Source organism: Nicotiana attenuata, unplaced genomic scaffold, assembly GCF_001879085.1.
Source record: "Nicotiana attenuata strain UT unplaced genomic scaffold, NIATTr2, whole genome shotgun sequence".
Lineage (NCBI taxonomy): Eukaryota > Viridiplantae > Streptophyta > Magnoliopsida > Solanales > Solanaceae > Nicotiana > Nicotiana attenuata.
Window position 1 is genome coordinate 389,494 of NW_017670861.1, and position 16,805 is coordinate 406,298.

Sequence of the window (16,805 nt, forward strand, 5' to 3'; positions counted from 1 at the left end):
CTACTGGTATGAGAATATGATCTAGGGATTCTAAAGCTTTACTTCATATCCTATAATTATCTGTACTTTGCATATTTTTAGGCAGATATTTTTTTTTGTCAGATTTAAGGTTTAAATTCGAGTTCAACTTTGAGGTTCTTACCATTGAACTCATTTTTTTTTCTTGATGTTATGAATTCACATTTACTTTTATAAGTAACATTTAGAGCATTGCAATTTTAACCAAGAAAGAAAAAATAAATTTTCTTTTTCCTGTGATCTTTGTTTCATCGACTAAATTTCAGGATTTGGGGCGGAGCTAAAGGAGCGGAAGAGGTTCATCTGAACCCCTTCGTAAATTCACACAAATATAAGGTTAGTTTATTATGTATATATTGTAGATATTGAATCCCAAAAAATGTTGCCTCTATCACTATTCAGGATAATATTATTAATATTATTATAGATTTCCTGTTTGAACAAGTTTCTTCGTTTCATCCCTTCGTTGACATTTCTTCATCTCACTACCATCATTAGTCAAAAATTGAAACAAATTGTATGGACAAAACTAGCCCGAAACATAGTCTGAATAGTGGAAATCTTTCAGTATAAATAGCTACTATATTCTTCTGTATAATTCACAACAAACAAACACATATAGCTGCAAATTAAAGAGATTAAGTACCATAAATTTCTAAATCCATATTCATCATGAGCAACAAAGTCTTTCTAGCCATCCTATTTTGCTTCCTCCTCATTGCATCCAATGGTTAGTTATCTTACATTCCGCTCACTTTTTATCACTTAATTATATTTTATCTTGACATGCCCCTCAAAAACTTAATTCTTATTTTTTCATGAGTTAAGCACGTGAAAATAGTTTTTTTTGTTTTGCGTGATGATGAAATTTTAACCTAAGGATCTTTTTGCCAGTCCTAAAACTATGTTAAATTGAGTGATAATTTGATCTAATAGGTTAAGATGTTATAGAGAGAACACTTTTTGTCCTTTAACTATATCATGTCTCAATTACAAGTTGTGGTATCATTGTACGTATGAAGTATGTGGAAAGATTGGGTGCTAATTGTTAACTCACGTTACTATAACAATATCCTCTTGTTAATTCGTATCATTCCTCTATATTGATAATATTGCATGATAAGTAATATAGCAAACAAAAACATGTGTTCCAGAAATATTGTTACACTGGCAGCATATATAAGTTAAATCTATTCTTTTATCTAACTAGGGAGATCTTATATTATGCAGAGATGCAAGGAGGAGAGGCAAAAGTTTGCCAAAGGCGCAGCAAGACATGGTCAGGGCCTTGTATTAACACAGGCAACTGCAGCCGTCAATGCAAGAATCAAGAGGATGCTCGCTCTGGAGCTTGTCACAGAAGTGGAATTGGATTTGCTTGCTTCTGTTATTTCAACTGCTAAATGAAAAGAAAAAGAAACACCCTATTATGTGTTTTGTCTCTATTTCTATGACTGTACTATCAAATATGTAACAGTGTTTTGTGTCTGTTTGAATAAAGGGCGTCCAATTTACTAGAATTGGAGGTAGCCCTAGTTGTGTTGGTGTGTCATTGCTAAACTTTGTATTTCTATCTGGCCAGCTTTTGTTGGTCTATTATTAAACGACGAGTGCGTCTACTTGTTTCGTTGTGTTTTCGAGGTTTCATCTCATATTTCATTTCGCTTCCTCTAGAGTCTACAATCTACTTTACTTCTTTGGAGTATATATATATATATATATATATATATATATATATATATATATATATATATATATATATATATATATATATATATATATAACTGCTTAAATTCGTCCAAGAAAATTGACCGAAATTAGTAGGAAATTGTAAAAAATCGATCGATTTCCGACCGCTTTTAATTAGTCGGAAAAATGATGGTCGCTAACGTGTTGCGACCGAAATCGGTCGGAAATTTCCGACCGAAATTGGTCGGTATTTGAAATAAATAATAATTTTATTTAAATATATAATTATTTGTAAATTGTAATAAATTGTTAATTTATTTAAACAAATAAATTTAAATTCATAATATCCGGCCGACTTGAGATTTAATTTGATATTTCCGACTGAATTCGGTTGGAAATTTTGAATTTCTGGGCAAAAAAAAAAATCCGACCGATTTCGGTCGGTTTTCTGGGTTAAAACTGGGCAAAAAATGCCTGCTTTTAAGCTACACCACCTGCCAATTAAAATCAATATCCATCGTATAATGACAGCATTACATTGTTGCCATTCAACCATAATTAATCAACAACAACAATCAACTAACAACAACAACAACTATCTAACAACAACAATTATCTAACCAACAACGCTAATTACAACAACGCCAACCACAACAACAACTATACAAATGTTCAATAACAAAATAATATCAACAGTACAATCATCATTCAAAACTAGTCCCAACTAAATGTTGACAAGTTCAATACTTTGTTTAGCAATACACACCATTCAATGAGTGTTTTATATTGCATCATCTCCATCTTCACTACTAGAACCTTCATCGTCGGCATGGTTCGAAGGATCACGACGAGAAGGATCAACACATGGGGAAGGCGCAGGAGACCGGGGAATGGGGAAAGCACCACTAGCAAGAAGATTGGCCAGCTGACCTTGAAGGAGATTATATTGTTCGTCCCTCTTTTCTAGCTGAACTTGAAGGGTACCAAATTGTTCATCTCTCTTTTGTTCTCTAGCCTTTGTCTCTTCAAGCTCTGCTGTCAGCTTTGCGATCTTCTGCTCCATAGACGAGATAGTCGACCTATCAATTGCCTCGCCTTGGGCGAAAGTCCCTATACCTTGCAATCCAGGCCTGTAGCGCCGAAATGATCTCTCTGGAAGGTCGAATGCTATCCCTTTTTAAGGACCACCGACAACATCCAACCATATCTTCTGCGCTTCTTCGTTTGAAAGGGGTGGTCGCTCGCCTTGGTCATTCGGTGGTAAGCTCTGAATGTACTCCTCCACATTAATCTTGTAGAGACCCTTTATTTAGAAGATAGAAAATTATTAACTATATAATATTATAAACATTTATAGTAGTTATGAAACTTACATATGCAGTCTCCGCCCGGTCCTCGACCCATCTAGTTGGATCTGTCGGTGCCTTCTTCTTTCGGATGTGAGTCTCCGTGAAGAACTCATCATGAGTCATCTTTCTCCCATATTTTTTTCCTACAAATATAATAAAACGTGTTAACTAAATTAACATAATAAATATAGTTCGATAAAAATTGATGTAAATATTTTAAGGAATTACCAATAGTCTCCTCGTAGCCCCCTTGCTCCTTACACCCACATAGTGCAAGGAGCCACCCTTCTCAGATGCTCGGGCCTTCTTTCCCTGTTCACTCTTCTTTTTGAATTTCTCGGTGGTCCTATACCTCAGTAGATCCTCCCATAAATGCGGTAGAACCCATGAAGGCTTCTTGCTCTTCTTTCGAGCGGAGCTGAAGGAATCAGATAGTCTCTTACGGCATTTGAATGCCAAATTTGCACAAATTTCACTGTTATGCCGGTCCTCCTAGGCACACTTAGTCTGCAAATAAAGTATGTAATGTTAGATGAAATATTGTTATTCTTAAATAGATAAGAATTGTATTAAAATCTTAAATTGGTTGAAAATTTGTTGCACGAGCTCCGGTGGAAAGTCACTCCAAGTCGGATAGGGTGCATTATAGAACCGGCCAAGAATTTCAGTGATTATCTTTGTAACCCGATTATTAGGTATGAACCTGCAACATAGCAATTACATTAAATAAACAAGAGTAGCTATTATACTTCAGCAAAAATAAAGAAGTAATAATTAAATCTTACCCATTGCTCTCAGGCCTGATGATCATCCTATGATAACGATCATATCGCACTTCATCTGGATCATCATCCTCCAATGAATCTGAAGCGTGCATAGAAGGGGAGGCATCTGGCTCGGCGCTATTATCTCGAAGACGAAGTCTAGAAATGCTAGGAGATGAACTCCGTGTAGAAGGAGACGGGGTCCCTGATGAAGATGGATGCGATCCACCCCCCTGCATCGATCTAGACCCCTGCTGCGATTCAGACCATTGCTGCCATATAGCCGCCTGAAATCTAGATGGATGAGATCAGCTGGTGATGAAGCAAATGGAGCAGATGACGGGTGTACCACATGGCTCTGTGACTGCTGACTCAGTATATAGCTTACACTTAATATATATATATATATATATATATATATATACACTAAGGGCTGCTTAGAGTTGGACACAAAATTCCTAATTCAAATGGTAATATATTTTCTTTTCTTAAAACAGAGAAAGATACATCCCCTTCTTTCTTACCGAGAATTTCTGAAAAATGCTAGTTTATTTTTACGAAGGGTTCTGTATTTATATATTTTATATATAAGTATTTTCTATATAATTTATAATATAAGTCTTTTCTTTTTATTTTACTACTAGTTTCTGGGCACGCGTATTGCACGTGGACCCAATAACTATAAGTATTAAAATTTAAAAATCACATTTGCTTTAGAAGCCAAGATTTGACTATATTGCTCAAAACTTTGTCTCATGCATTTATGCTTCTTTGAGAAAATAACTTGAAAAAGTTGAGCTTGACTGTCGCGAGAGCCTCCACAACTCTGAGAAGATGAAACAACTTTATCTTTAACATGAGTATAATCACATGTATGATAACATGGAATAATGTCTTTAAACTAATTTGCGGAAAAAATATCAATACAAACAAAGTGAGCAATTTAATTAGAGTTGTTTGGATGCATATCTGTATGATGATATATATATGTATGATAGTTTCAAAAGACTAATGTTAAATATACAAATTTAGATATATATAGTACAAAAAATCTTATAAAGTTTTAATAAAAAATATTTTAAAATTCCAACAGAAGTATTTAATATTCGCTTTGTACATAAACTTTGAAGAAACAAATTACTTTTTTTCGAAGTTTTAAATCTGTGACTGAATATTATCCATAGGGTAAGAAGAAACAAGGAACCAAAGCTAACAGGTTCCGTAGATTTTCAAGGTTAGTACAATTAGAAACGTATTCAAAAAACAGATTAGATATTTTGCTGATAAATTACATATGCAACATGAATCAAATGCTTGTTGTACCACTTAAGAACATGCAAATATATATATATATATATATATATATATATNGACGGGTGTACCACATGGCTCTGTGACTGCTGACTCAGTATATAGCTTACACTTAATATATATATATATATATATATATATATATATATACACTAAGTGTATAGTATATAAGCTATATTCGATATAAAATTAGCTATATTGAGATGTATATATATAGTATATATATATATATATACACGTATATACGCGTATATAATACCATCTAGTCATGGGTCAATGTACATGAATGCAATGCATGAGAAGTACGTCAATAAAATCTCTTGGAGTGTCATAAGACCATTATGCCTCTGAATAATATCATGAAGTAAACTTTTTTCAACTTTCGTATTTTTCTGAGACCCATGAACAGGTGATAGAATAACAAGATACATGGAAATTCAAGAACATAGGCACTTCTAATACTTCTATGAATAGAATCATTTATGGAAGTTGTACATTTTCTCGTTTTGTTTGTATCGTATGGATTATGCCAAAAGAAAGAAAGGATAACCTTAACATACCTGGAGTAGGGAAAAATTTGTATGGTATTCTTGAGAAGGATTGCACCGTACTCCCCTAGAGTTGCAAAATCCCGTTGTTATTACGCAGTACAACTTTGTATGAAAATTTCTGCACATAAGCGTTACCTTGCTGAAATTTATCCAACTTGGGTTTATTAAGAGAATCTATCTCTTTATGAATTTGTCTTATACCTAATGAAGACTACAATCCACCCTATAAAGTCTTTGTAGTTTTGTACGTACATGACACTTAGACACCACCTTTCAATTTGTGGTATGAGTCATTCCAATTGCATGGGGGGCTGCCACCTCATGCTTTTTTAATACTTATCCAATATATCTTCAATTAATTAGGTAATGTCTCGTTACTCGGTAACTAACCAATTACCCGCATAATTAAGAGTTATCTCAACTTACTTAAAATACTATTCTCTTTTAACGTATCTTGTACACCTTACTAGCATGGTCATGTAGTATCTTGTATGGCACTAGTCCATAAATATCGGGTATTAATGCTCGGCCCGTATTTTATCCCAATATGCCAAACTTCGACGAATAATTCATTTTCTTTGACTTGCTTCCCCTCTCACCTTCACGAATTTACTCATCATTTGTTTAAAATAGCATAATCCTTATAATCTCCAAATAATTTCTTTCCTTGGACTAATGTCAATTACCTTACGACAAATTCAACGTACAATACTATAGGGTGCAACATCGTCGTAATTTAATACTGGAAGCATAACATCATCATAATATAATACTGCGGGACGTAATATCAACGTAATATTGCGGGGCGTAACATTCAGTCACAGAGATCTGTAGATTATTGGGATTGGCGGGTTATTACCGTCGGCTGTCGCGCCCCCTTTTTCTCGCGAAATCGGGTTCACGACATTTGGAGGGACAACTCGTTCCTTTTGGGAACTGGGTTTTGAAGAGTCGCCACCTAATGATTTATGGTGCATTAGGACACCTTACAGGGTTTAATTATAACTAAACTTGGATAACCAGAGATAGGGTAAGGGCTTTGAAATTATCCTAAGGGGAAGGTGTTAGGCACCCCTCAGGATCCACTAGTGTGGTTCCCGGCCAAACAATTATTGTGAATTTGGGATACAATTAACATGTAAGCAAATAAGGCTCAAATAAGAGGGGATTTCAATTCATAATGGTTTGGAAGTAAACAAACTCGAAAGAACAATCAAAGAGCTGATTTTAAATAAGGAGTTACAATGCTAAAAAAAAGATTAAAGAATAAAAAGAAAAAAAAAAGGGGGGGGGGGGGTTCCTAGGTTAATTAAAAATATGGATCACCCCACACAATATCCGGTAATCACTCCTCAATGAGGGGATACACGTGACATTATCGCATGGTCATCATATCCATATCTACCCTTCCCACCCCGTTTAAGGTATTAAAGCGCGGATTGGTATCGATTACTTATTGCATGCTATTACCCGTCCCAATCCTATCAGTCCCGGAGGCACTTAGGACTACTAATCCTAAGGGAGGGATATTAGGCTTATTTGAAGTTTCAAAGGTAAAAATTCTAAGGCGACATACAAAACACATACTGCATGTTTGGGTAAACATATAAGCAAACAAAGGCTCAAGTATACCTCCTCAAAACAAACACATAAACTAGCATGTCTTGCACATACTGCTTAGGTCTGATTAAAAATATCAAAGACGAGGGAGAGGAGGTTGTTGAGGCAGACTAGTTTGATACATGGCTCAGATAGGAAGTCAGAATCAGACTTGCTTAATGATTGTGTCAGTTATTAATTAACAAAGGCGAAATCAGTTTTTATCGGTCGTTATCACCTAAGCTTTGCCTAAGTGTTTGAGCGAGATCCTATGAACATGATATCTATTACTGATTCAGAAATATAGCAAAGCGACACTGTTTTAAGACAAATGATTCGGAATTCTTATAGGCATGACTTCTATGCGTTACTGATTTTAGTTCCTAGGAGCATGATATCTAACATTGACTGTGAATGAAAACGAATCAGATTTATTTAGAAACTCCTACAGGCATGATTTCTATATGCAGTTTGGATATGCAGAAGTTGAAACACCCTATATGCATGATTTCTATATGTATTTTGGAATATGCAGAATTTAAAACACCTTATAGGCATGGTTTCTAGGTGAAGTTTGAAATATGCAGAATTTAAAACACCCTATAGGCATGATTTCTATATGTAGTTTCTAATATGCAGAATTTAAAACACCCTATAGGCATGGTTTCTAGGTGAAGTTTGAATATACAGATAAAAGTCCTATAGGCATGTTTTCTAGTGCAGTTTGCAAGTGCAGAATTAAAAGAAGTCCTATAGACATGGTTCTACCCTTGGCATGCATAAATACCCGACCCTTTTTTCACTAACCAGCCCCAGTGTTTATTACAAAATTATTACAGACCCAGCAATGAATTGCATCAAAAAATAAAAGAGAAAAAAAAATTACAATCAGAGGAAGCCAGATTCCTGACTTCCTTTCTGAGTTATGGGCCAAACCACTTCAAATGCCATTTGTTTCAAAGCCTTTCTCAAACTTGAGTGTGTTAGAGTTCCCTAAGGGCCTCAAAGGGACCCCGGGCAGTGCTCACACCCAAGCTCCAAAACCAGAATAGGGACAAATACTGTGTGAAAGTGCCAGCCCTCATGTGTCCAAGTTCAGAGGGAGCTCACGGGTCCCAAGGTAAGGCTCACATGAGGGGGGTGGAACTTAAGTCTAGGAAGATAGTGCAAGTATAGAAACAGAGCTTTAAGAACTAAGGAAGAAAAGAAGAGGGAAAAAGGTACTGGAAAACGGTCAGTAACGCTTCAAACAAGTTGATAATTTTACACCAAAGGGGCAGGGGATTGGGAATCCATTGCAAGGGCCTATAAACTTAGGCATAGGTCAATTCAGGGCATGCACAGCAATAGGGGTGCTGTCATGCTTGTAAATCAACCAAAGCACACAACACGTAAAGGTGGCATAGAGGTTATGATCCTAGGAGGACCAAGTCATGCTCAGCAATATTTGATGTTGTCATGCCCCAAACAAACCATAATTATCAAAAACATTGGGTAGGGGTTTAGGATTCATAATACATTGATTCGGAACAGGAGAAAAGAGATTGCAGCATGCTAAATAAAGTACTGAAGCAATAGGCAGACAAGAATGCAAGAACATTAAGTAACCATGTTGTTGTTGATGCTGAAATCTTAACTAGAACATACCAGTTCAAAGAAGCAAATGTAGTAAAGAAAGATAGCAGGACTTTTGAAATACAGCTTTGATTTTTAACCAGCTAAACAAGCCACAGTAGAAGCAGTAGAGCAAGAGAGAGTGTTCTTTTTAGTGTAAGTGAGTGTTCAGAACTAAGAATGTTCCTCTGTGTGCTAATGAAAGAGCAAGGCATTTATAGTTTGAAAACAGGTAGAAAATAAGGCAGGAAATAGTTCAGCAGTAATTATGGAACTATGTACTAACTAAAATCAAATCAGTATAAGTAGTTCCTTTAATTAAGGAGTTAAATTAAACGGTAACAATGCAGATATTAAATTAGGAAAAAAATCACATAAGGCTGAATATAACCAATTAGGAAATATTTTCAGCATAGTACAAGTTCTCAACATGCAATAAGGACTAGATTCATCAGATTCTAATAAAGGAAATGTTGGTAAGAATCGAGTACCAATGGAACCAAGGTAAGAGAATCAATCAAATTGAGTAGAAAAGGTAGGGATCGAAGGCTCAAAGGAAAGTGTTCAAATTAGACCAAGAAACAGGGAAATCAGTGAGGTAAAACAAGGAAAAAAAATAAATTACTTAACACGAGTGCAATCAAAATCTCACAAGGAGTGATTTGAAATCAGTCCAGAATTGGAGGTCATTCAAAAGGGGAATTCAGCATATAAATAGAATACATAAACATGCGAGGCCAAACTATGGCAAAGAAAAGCAGCATGCAATAACAATCACATAGTCAGTAGACTGTGAACATGGAAACATGGTAGTCACCTAGGTCCACTTCATTAACTTAGTAATAGGGTATGAGAAGCATGCAAAGGATCAAGTAAAGGCCCTTCTGAAAAGTACATTCGAGTTTCGATGATTGCAAGACACCAAATCACATAAAGAAACAGATGAAGCAGCTTCAGAAGCCCGAAAAGGCCCTAAAGAAATTAGGGTTTTTGAAACCAATCGAATTCAAAGATGATGAACAAGTAAATCACAACAAATATTCTCAAAACTCGAGTGAACCCAAAATTAGGGTTTTTCAACACCAATCGAGTTTGGAGATGAAGCGCAAGTAAATCAAACAAATAATAACAAGAATAGGTTCAGAAACCTCATAAGAAATTAAGGCCCTTAACATGCAAACTCAATTAGAAGAATGACATAAGGAAACACAGCAAAACATGTCAAATAACTTAACAGAAAACCTAATCGGAAGAAATAAGGGTTTTTGAAGGTAGTGTTTTAAAAGAAACTTTGAGAAAAGGTTTAGAATTAGAGCAAGCACAGGTCTGAAACAGACCTAAAAGAAATCGGAAGAACCTTAAAGGCTAGGGTTTCAGAAGAACCCCAAATGGTGAGAAAGGCTTTGAAAACCAACGATCTAAGCAGGAGAGTCCAGAGTCAGACTCGAATAGCCATGGCTGGCCGGAGCAAGGTCAAAGATGATTGAGGACAATCATAAAACTGAAATCGACCAAAGTCTGGACCAAGTTTTCCCAGGATTTAGCCTTGAAACCATGATAATCGGGCATGTAGAAACCATAGGAGGTGGATACAGACCTCCGATGACCTTGGAAGCCATTGATTTGGGAGATTTTAGGGTTGTAGATGAGGGTGGCGGCTAGGGTTTGAGAGAGGATTGAGAGAGACAGGGGATTCAGAGGCAGCGGTGTGAATAATGAAGGGATTTGGGGGTCTTTTGGGCTTAATTAGGAAAGGGCCAATGTCGATCGTTGATCTAAATGATCAATGGTCAGGATTGAAAGGGTTAGGTAGGGGTTCCGGGTGGGTCATTTAAATGGGTTATGGGTCAGTTTAAAAGAGGAATTTGGTCCTGGTAATTGGGTTTGAATTGGGTTCAATTGGGGTGCCAAATCAGGTTAGAATTGAAATGAAAATGGGCTAACGTTTAAATAGCCACTTTTTCCCTATTTGATTTATAAAAATAGCAAAATAACTTCTGGAAATAAACTAAATGTACTAATATGATTAATAGTACATAATTATCAAATTAAAAAATCATGGGCTTAATTTTTTATAGACATAACGCAATCAAATCTAACAGAGGCTAATATTGCAATTATATGCAATTTAGCTTTAAAAATGCTAAATAAATTTGTAAAAATAAAAATTATCTTAGCTATATTTTAGCATAAATATGAGAATCCAATAACTGAATCACCAAAATATAATTTTGGGGGTAATTATTGGGTTTCTCTGAATAAAATAGGGCAATAAATTGATAAAAAAAATCTTTAAAAACTAAGGAAAAATAGTAAAACATTTGGACGTACTTATATATACACACATATGCTATTTTGAAAGTATTTTGCATTTTAGAAAAATATATAGGGAAAAATTGGGTATCAACAGCTGCCCCTCTTTATCCGGGAAGGATGAAAGAGTTGTCGGGTAAAGATACGATGGCCAATTTTGACCGAGCGAAACGGTTTGAAGAAGATTTAGGCCGTACCCTGGCTTCTGAGCTACCTACATATCCTTGGTTTTTGTGGGAATTAGGCCATATGTAGTTCAGGATTCGTCGGCGGAGTATGCCGATGGAGACCTTTCAAGAGCGAACGCAATGTCTAGGGTCGGGTGCGTGGCAAGTTTGGGTTTGATATGGCTGCGGGAATCGGAGCGGGATTGCTCCTGCCGAGATGGTCGTTGCTCGCCGGCTTAACTGCAAATAAGCAATACAAGCATATATGGTGCGTAAATTTAAACATGATGCAAATTCCCGTGGGACCATGAAGGTTGTCTTCAGACGGTTAGAATGATGTCCTTAGACCATGATGTCCTGGGCCATGCAACGTAGAATAAAGGATTCGCAAGCCATGAAATGATGCTCTCGGGCTATGAGGATGATGCCTCTTTACCATGATGCCTTTGAATAATGATATGCACAAGATAAAAGGGATCCTCAGGCCATGGCATGGTGTTCTCGGGCTATGCAAATGGTGCCTCTGAACAATGACGCCTTCGGATAATTTGGCGATCTTTCAGCCCATGAGATGCTGTAATGTGGCGATCTTTCAGCCATACAATGCAGATAATGTGGCGATCTTTCAGCCATGAGGTGCAGTATTCGGCGATCTTTCAGCCATGCAGAATGTAAATAATGTGGCGATCTTTCAGCCATGCAATGTAAATAATGTGGTGATCTTTCATCCATGCAAATGTAAATAAGGTGGCGATCTTTCAGTAATGCAGAAGGTAAATGTGGCGATCTTTCAGCCATGCAAATGTAGATAAGGTGGCGATCTTTCAGCCATGCAATGTTGATAATGTGGCGATCTTTCAGCCATGCAAAATGTAAATAATGTGGCGATCTTTCAGCCATGCAGATGTAAATAATGTGGCGATCTTTCAGCCATGCAGATGTAAATAATGTGGCGATCTTTCAGCCATGCAAATGTAAATGGAGGTAGAGCTCAACCTCGGAAGGCAGAATGGTAGCCTTATGCAATGCAGGAAACTGCAGAGGGAGACAGCGTGTAGTCTCAGAAGGCAGAATAGTAGCCTTATGCAAGAAATAAAAGGGGAAATGGTAATAGAGTTTTCTTAGCTGATAGCAGATTGCGGTATCGTGGCTACTGGGGATATCGTGACATACGGAATGCCACTGGTGCGTGTGGATAGCAAATGTTGGTAAGTGCAACAGTTCTGAGAGTTGTATTCCTGAATAAAGTTCATTTCGTGAGTGTATAGTATGTCAGATGCTTTCGTAATCCAAGTGCCTGCATCCAAAGAAAAATCGTGAGTTTTGTAAAGGGGGAGGTTAGTTTGCATCCCCGCTGGCTCTGCTTGACCTGTTTGGCTTTGATCCGGTGATACTGTATGCATCATTGGGGGTAGCGTTGCTAAACAAGGCAATTTCAGCAATAAACATGCATGATTTAGCAAAAACATAACATAAACACATTAATAATAATAGTTTTTCTTTAGATGAACCGACGACTGCGACGTGGTTCAAAACAATGCAACCCTCCCTGCTAAGGAATTTTGAGGGTCCTCCTCAAAATTCTGCCCCAGTTTACTAGGTTGATGCTTCTGACTGCTGCTAGCAATGATCGGCTGAAATCACTTCGGAATTTTGAGGGTCCTCCTCAAAATTCTGCCCCAGTTTCTAATTGCGGGGGAAATGAAAATTTTATTGAATTGTGATCGAACCCATAAGGCTGCCTACGTACCCCCTCTTAAAAGGGAATCGGGTCTGACGTAGTTCGAATACATCCTATAGGAAAAACAGTAAAGATTACACAGAGTAATGTTTGACTGCGTCTGAATTAATCGGCTTTGGCCAAACTTCTCCTTCCATTTATGCAAGTATGAGGGCTCCTCCTGTCAAAATCCGGTGAACCATGTATGGCCCTTGCCAGTTGGGCGAGAACTTCCCTTTGGCTTCGTCTTGATGCAGAAAAATTTTCTTTAATACCAGCTGTCCTGGTGTGAACTGTCTCGTCTTGGCTCTTTTGTTGAAGGCTCTGGACATTCTGTTATGATAAAGTTGACCATGGCAAACTGCGTTTATCCTTTTCCCATCTTTTTACCCATTCTGCGTCGTCGAGCTCGGCCTCCTGTATAATCCTTAAGGAAGGAATTTCCACTTCGGCGGGAATGACGACTTCTGTACCATAAACCAGTATGTAGGGGGGCCCCAGTTGATGTGCAGACTGTGGTGCGATACCCCAATAAAGGACATGATAGCTTCTCGTGCCACTACTTGTGCTTCTCTATCATTTTCCTTAATATCTTCTTGATATTCTTGTTGGCAGCTTCTACGGCTCCATTCATCTGAGGCCTGTAGGCTGTGGAATTCTTGTGTTTGATCCTGAAGGTTTCACACATAGCTTTCATCAAGTCACTGTTAAGGTTGGAGCCATTATCAGTGATGAACGACTTTGGGATACCAAATCGACAAACAATACGGTCGCGAACGAAGTCTGCCACAACTTTCTTAGTTACTGCTCTGTAAGACGTTGCTTCAACCCATTTGGTGAAATAGTCGATTTCTACCAGGATAAATCTGTGTCCGTTGGAAGCGGCGGGCTCGATAGGTCCAATAACATCCATCCCCCAAGCGGCGAAAGGCCATGGTGAGCTCGTTACATTAAGCTCATTGGGAGGTACCTTTATCATGTCTGCATGTATCTGGCAACGGTGGCATTTCCGGACATGCTGGATGCAGTCTGTCTCCATAGTCATCCAAAAGTAACCAGCTCGGAGTATCTTCTTTGCTAAGAAAAAACCGTTCATATGTGGACCGCAGGTCCCAGTGTGGATTTCCTCCAGTAGCTTGGATGCTTCCTTTGCGTCGACACACCTTAGTAGTCCCAGATCAGGAGTCCTCCTATATAGGATTCCTCCTCTGTGAAAGAAATTGTTGGACAGCCTCCGAAGTGTACGTTTCTGAATAGGATTTGCAAGTTCTGGGTATTCTCCTTTTGTCAAATATTCCTTGATATCCTGAAACCAAGGTTTTCCGTCTGCTTCTTCTTCGACGTGGGTACAGTAGGCTGGCTGATCATGGATCTTTACTGGAATGGGATCAATGAAGTTCTTATCGGGATGTTGTATCATGGATGATAGGGTAGCCAATGCATCGGCGAATTCATTTTGGATTCTGGGAACATTTCGGAATTCTATTTTTGTGAACCTCCTCCTCAACTCCTGTACATGATGCAGATATGGAAGTATCTTAGAGTTCTTGGTTGCCCATTCTTCTCGGACCTGATGTATGAGTAAGTCTGAATCTCCAATCACTAGCAACTCTTGAATGTTCATGTCAATAGCCATCTTGATCCCTAAGACGCAGGTTTCGTACTCGGCCATATTGTTGGTGCACGGGAACCTGAGTTTGGCCGACATTGGATAATGTTGATCGATTTCTGATACCAAGACTTCTCCTATGCCGACTCCTTTGAAATTTACTGCTCCATCAAAAAACATTCTCCAACCGTCATAGGATTCTGCAATATCTTCTCTTATGAATGATACCTCTTCGTCAGGAAAATACGTTTTCAGGGGTTCGTATTCTCCATCTACGGGATTTTCCGCAAGGTGATCTGCTAGTGCCTGTCCCTTGATCGCTTTCTGAGTCACGTAGACAATGTCAAACTCACTCAACAGGATTTGCCACTTGGCTAGCTTGCCGGTGGGCATGGGCTTCTGGAAGATGTACTTCAAAGGATCCATCCTCGATATGAGATATGTAGTATAGGCACAGAAATAGTGCCTTAGCTTCTGAGCCACCCAAGTCAAAGCACACAGGTGCGCTCCAATAGAGAATACCGGGCCTCGTACGGAGTGAAATTTTTGCTGAGGTAGTAAATGGCCTGTTCCTTCCTTCCCGTCTCATCATGCTGCCCCAGAACGCAACCGAAAGCTCCATCCAATACTGCAAGGTAGAGTAATAGAGGTCTACCTGGCTCGGGCGGGACCAAAACTGGTGGTGTTGACAAGTATTCCTTGATTCTGTCGAAAGCCTTTTGGTAGTCATCAGTCCATTTGGTAGCGGCATCCTTCTTCAACATCTTAAAGATTGGCTCATAGATAACTGTAGACTGTGCTATGAACCGGATGATATAGTTAAGCCTTCCCAAGAAACTCATCACATCCTTCTTGTTCTTTAGCGGTGGCAATTCTTGAATAGCTTTGACTTTCGATGGATCCAGTTCTATTCCTCGGCGACTCACAATAAACCCAAGTAATTTTCCAGTAGGAACCGCAAATGCACACTTCACGGGATTTAGTTTCAGGTTGTACCTTCGCAGTCTATTGAAGAACTTTCTCAAATCTTCCATATGATCAGTGGCCTTCTTCGACTTGATGATAATGTCATCTACGTACACCTCGATATCCTTAGGTATCATATCATGAAAAATGGTAGTCATGGCCCTTATGTAGGTGGCCCCTGCATTTTTTAACCCAAACGGCATCATCTTGTAGCAGTACATTCCCCACGGCGTAATGAAAGCCGTTTTCTCAGCATCTTCTTCATCCATCCAAACCTGATGATAACTAGCGAAACAATCCACAAATGATTGCAATTCATGCTTGGCGCAATTGTCGATCAGGATATGTATATTTGGCAAAGGGAAGTCGTCTTTCGGACTGGCCCGGTTGAGATCCTGGTAGTCGACACAGACTCGGACCTTCCCGTCCTTCTTTGGTACTAGCACAATGTTGGCCAACCATGTCGGGTATTCTACTACCCTGAGAACCTTGGCTTTGACCTGTTTAGTGACCTCTTCCTTAATTTTCAGACTCATATCAGGCTTGAATTTTCTGAGCTTTTGCTTTACCGGCGGACATGTTGGATCGGTGGGCAGTTTGTGGGCCACAATAGACGTACTCAGACCAGTCATGTCGTCGTATGACCAGGCGAATATGTCCGCATATTCCCTTAGAAATTTTGTGTATTCCTTCTTTTCTGATGGCGACAAATGGAAGCTGACTCGCGTTTCTTTGACGTTCTCTGCATCTCCCAGGTTAACCATTTCTGTTTCGTCCAGATTGGACTTAGGTCTGTTCTCAAAGTTCTCCACCTCTTTGACAATTTCATCTGGTACATCATCTTCCTCTGAATCAATGTCCGTTGGTTGCGTTGTCTCATTGCATGTCACAGTCATTGGTTCATCAAGATAAGTAATAGTAATGCTGTATAAATGAAGTAAATGAGAGAAAAATAGTAATAAGTGTCGATTCATAAGAAAAGTTGAAATGCTTTTGATAAATTTCATAATTGTTTTGAACATTGAAGATCTTATTGCGAAAACGAAAAAATGCGAAAAGAAAATCATCTAGTAGTAAAAAAAAAGCAGTGCATGATGCTTGTTTAGCCTTGCTACCCCGAGGCTCGCTAGGCTCT

General features: G+C 38.3%; 1 long non-coding RNA gene across 1 annotated transcript; it reads left to right on the forward strand.

Moving 5' to 3' along the window:
* Positions 1 to 624: 624 nt before the first annotated feature.
* LOC109243976 lies at positions 625 to 1,663 on the forward strand. Its single transcript, XR_002070645.1, has 2 exons — positions 625 to 748; positions 1,249 to 1,663. It is a non-coding gene; the product is annotated as an uncharacterized LOC109243976 (long non-coding RNA).
* The last annotated feature ends 15,142 nt before the right edge of the window (positions 1,664 to 16,805 follow it).